Raw genomic sequence first — 4213 nt, 5'->3', positions numbered from 1 at the left:
GCCTGGAAGAATTCTGCTTGAGCCTGGCTCACAGTGGTGGGACTTTGCATGTGCCAACCTCAGCCTGTGCATCTGGGTGAGCAGTGCCAGCACAGAACACGATGGGCAGCGCTGATGTCAGCTCTCCTGCTGGCTTTTGGTAGATTCAGTGACCCTTTTTTCACCCATTGTGAGCAGCTGGCATGGGGCAGGTGCCCAGATAGGCAAAGATGGACTTTGCTGAGGTGTCAGCAACTCCTGACCAGAAGTTTGCCTGCCTTAGTTTAAAACTAAGAGTAAAGTGTTCTTGGCTTGTCTGATTTCCCTCTGTTGTCTCTCTGTGGATGTGTAAAGTGTCTGTGTGGCAGGAAGCTGGGGAGCTGCACTGCTGGGTGTCCCTGCACTGTGCACAGCTGATTGGGAAGGTTGAGCTCTGTTCATCCCCAGGTCAGGTTTAACTTCTGTCAAGTGTCACCACGTTGGCTGTCTCCAGGCTTTCCTGTTGGCACCAGGCTGCCTCTGTACCAGCTGTGTCCTTTTGGGGAAGGGTGAGAGAAGAAGGGGAGCCACAGTGAGTCAGGGACAAGGAACTGGAGGGTGTTAAAGTGGACTTTAATGACCTGGGAAGGGCTTAGCTTGGCAGGTCAGCACTGGGATGCTGAAGGTAAGAAAGAAATTAACCTCAATTTGCACTGCTTCTGGTAGGATCTTTACACCAGTTTCTCATTCTTCTTTCTTTCCCCTTAAAAAAAAAACCAAGACCCCAATTGAAGTCCTTGCCCTGGTGTTTGGAATTGAAACTTGCAACCTTCCTATCAGAAAAATAATAAATGTTTATAAGTATTTATAGTTGGCCTGTGTCTCACTCATTGGGAATTACCTCTTCACATCTGCTTTAGTGACCACCTTTTTATTTCCTTCTCAGTGAGGTTTTTTGCAGCAGTTACAAGCTTGCAGCCCAGAAGGCCAATGGCAGGCTGGGCTGCATCCAAAGCAGCATGGCCAGCAGATGGACAGAGGTGAGTTTGCCACTCTGCACTGCTCTGCTGAGACCTCACCTGCAGTGCTGTGTCCAGCTCTGGAGCCCTCAGCACAGGAAGGGCATGGACCTGATGGAACAGGTCCAGAGGAGGCCACAAAGATGATCAGAGGCTGGAGCACCTCTGCTATGGGGACAGGCTGAGGGAGCTGGGGGTGTTCAGCCTGGAGAAGAGAAGGCTCCAGGCAGACCTTAAAGAAGCTTTCTAGTACCTGAAGGGGGCTACAAGAAGGCTGCAGAGGGACTGTTTGCAGAGGCCTTCAGGGACAGCAGGAGGGGCAATGGTTTGAAATGAGAGCAGAGCAAATTTAGATTGGATGTGAGGAACAAGTCCTGCACCATGAGGGTGCTGGAACACTGCAGCAGGTTGCCCAGGGAGGTCATTGATGCCCCATCCCTGGAGGTCCTTCAAGGTGAGGCTTGAAGAAGGCTCTGAGCAACATGGTCCAGTGGAAGATGTCCCTGCTGCCTGCAGGGGGTGGACTGGATGCCCCTTGGAGGTCCCTTCCAACCCAACCCATTCTGTGATAGGCAACCATTTCCCTCCTGTCTGGGACTTTCTGTGCTCCTAGCTTTAGAAATGGTTAACATGGGCTGGGACTGGAGATGGAGGGAAGGACATTACTGAGATACCAGAACAAAGCAAACAGTTCTCAGAAGTGATTTCAGTCATCACTTCAGAAGAACAGAAGCAATAAAAAGGAATGACCTTCCCCTGCCTGCCTGCCTGCCTCTCCATCACTGAGTTTAGTCACTGGTAGCCACAAGCCACCCACAGTTAAGTTTCTGTTGAGCTAATTCCCTAAATTTGCCACAGAAATAGAGGATTTGGTTCACTCTCTGCTCAGTCTTTGCAGAGTGTCCACAGAAAGCCTTTGCCCCCCAAAGGGAAGGGTTGGGCTGTGGGACTTCCAACCTTTGCTTCCTAGATAAGAACATCAATGGTATGCTTGTGCCTGCAGGTTTGAGGTGCTTGGGCTGATCTGGGCCCCACTTCTAGTAAGAGCAACTCCAGGGGAAAGGACCTGGGAGTCCTGGTGGACAACAGGATGCCCATAAGCCACCAACATGTCCTTGTGGCCAAGAAGACCAATGGGGTGCCTCAAGGAGAATGTGGCCAGCAGGTCAAGGGAGGTTCTCTCTCTCTCTCCTCTGCTCTGGAGAGGCCACATCTGGGGCACTGGGTCCAGTTCTGGGCTGTCCAGTAAAGAAAGACAGTTCCCATCCCTGGAGGGATTGAAAGGATGTGGAGATGTGGTGCTGAGGGCCATGGTTTAGCAGCAGGCTTGGTAGTATTGGGTTAATGGTTGGACTTGTTGATCTTAAAGACCTTTTCCAGCCTAAAAGACTCTGAAATGTTTTACTGCTTCCACCTTCAGAGTGGGCTGAAGGGGAAGGTGGCTGACCTGGGACCTGTTGTAGCAGCTGGTCCTGTGCTTGAGATTCCTTTTGCTTCAGGTGGACTTGAGCTAATGGCTCTGGATGGGTTTTGTAATCAGGAGAACTGGTGGGGTTTGGGAGCAGGTTTATCCCTGCCCTGTCCTCACAGTCTGCATGAAGCCTGTTGCAGAGGTGTTCCCAGCCTTTGGAAACAGCTACCTTCAATCCACATCCCTGTGGAGGAGCCTGCTGGAGCAGGGAGTGGTGGGGACTGAGCTGGATCTCCTCACACACCTGCCTGTCCTTGGAGCTCTAAGCTCTCAGCATTGTCATTCCAGGCCCAGTTCCTCCTCACCTGTGTGTTCACATGGATGCAGTTTGCTCCTTCAGGGTTTGTGGAGTAAGAACTTATTAACAGATGACTAAATTCTCAGTACTGGAGACTCCCTGGTATGACTTGAACATCGTATCTGGTTCCACCTGCAGTGCTCTTTGATGTTCTGCTCCTTGATCTCTGTCTATAAACACCTCTGATCTGACCTGCTGGTGTTAGCATTGCCTGTGCTGGCTGCTGCGTGCTGCTGAGAGGTGGTGTCCCCCCTCAAACACCTTCATTGGACTGAACCTGCCCAGAGGCTCTGAAAGAGCTGAGTCAAGGTGCTGCAGTGTGAAGATGGAGGAAAGGAGCCAATGTGCAGTGTCACAGAGCTGCTGAGCACTACCTCTGGCAGGTTTCCTGACAGTTCATAGCTCTGTTAGTGAGAATCAGAGATTGCAGACACAGCCAACACCCCCAAAACCCTCAACAAACACCTTCTGCACCTCAGGAGGCCTCTTGTGCAGTGACTCATGCCTCCTCTGTGGCAACCAGACAACCCTGCTGATCTCTCTGTAAAAATCTGGAGCAGCAAAGCCTCACCTCTACTACCAGCTTCGTTTTGGCAAGACCCCCTTGAAGAGGATGTTCTTTGGGAGCCAAGCTGAGGTCCTGCCTGCTCTGAAACCAGCAAATCTCTTTGCATTGGTCAACATGCAAGATGCAACCACTGAGCTGTTGCGTTTTTCATATGAAGGGGCTTTGAAAGCATCTCACTCCAGGAGATGGTCCTGTGCTGGTCCTCTGTTCTGCCAGTCAGGCTTTTCTTATCATCTTCTTTGTCACAGTTTAATCCTCTCTGTGCTTGGAAATGATGTCTGCTAGCATGAGGCAGATCTTGGTGGAATTTCTGCTCCTCAGTTTCTATTTTAGATCCCTTTATAATGTGTTCATCTGAAAAGAATGTGGTAGAGGAGCAGAGCTGGTGCAGGGGGATGAAAGGCACAATGGAGAGACAGGGGAAGACCTTACAGAACCTAAGGAAGGCCTTACAGAACAAGGAGGCTGGAGAAGAACTTTCTACAAGGGGAGGTAGTGAAAGGACAAGGGGTGGTGGTATCAGACCCAAAGAGGGCAGCTTTAGATCAGATGCAGGGATCAAATTCTTCATTGGGAGGGTGGTGAGGCCCTGTCTCAGGCTGCCCAGAGAGGTGGGAGATGCCCCATGTCTGGAGCCATTGCTGCAGCTCAGGTTGTCTGGGGCTCTGAGCAGCCTGCTCTAGTTGGGGATGTCCCTGCTGACTGCAGGGGGATTGGGCTGGATGAGCTTTGAAGGTCCCTTCAGCCCAAATCAGGCTGGGGTTCTGCACTGCCCTCGTCCTCTTCGTCTGGGTGAGTTTGCCCTCTCATCTGCAGCTCTTCAGCTGCCAGCATCCAGCTAGGAGAAGGGCAGGCAGTCCTGCAAGAGCTCTTCAAGGCTCTTCTAGCTCAGCTCCCAG

This window comes from Indicator indicator, chromosome 22 (genome assembly GCF_027791375.1).
Source record: "Indicator indicator isolate 239-I01 chromosome 22, UM_Iind_1.1, whole genome shotgun sequence".
In the NCBI taxonomy this organism is placed as follows: Eukaryota; Metazoa; Chordata; class Aves; order Piciformes; family Indicatoridae; genus Indicator; species Indicator indicator.
The sequence above is the reverse complement of the archived record's forward strand: the minus strand, read 5'-3'. Positions refer to the sequence as shown.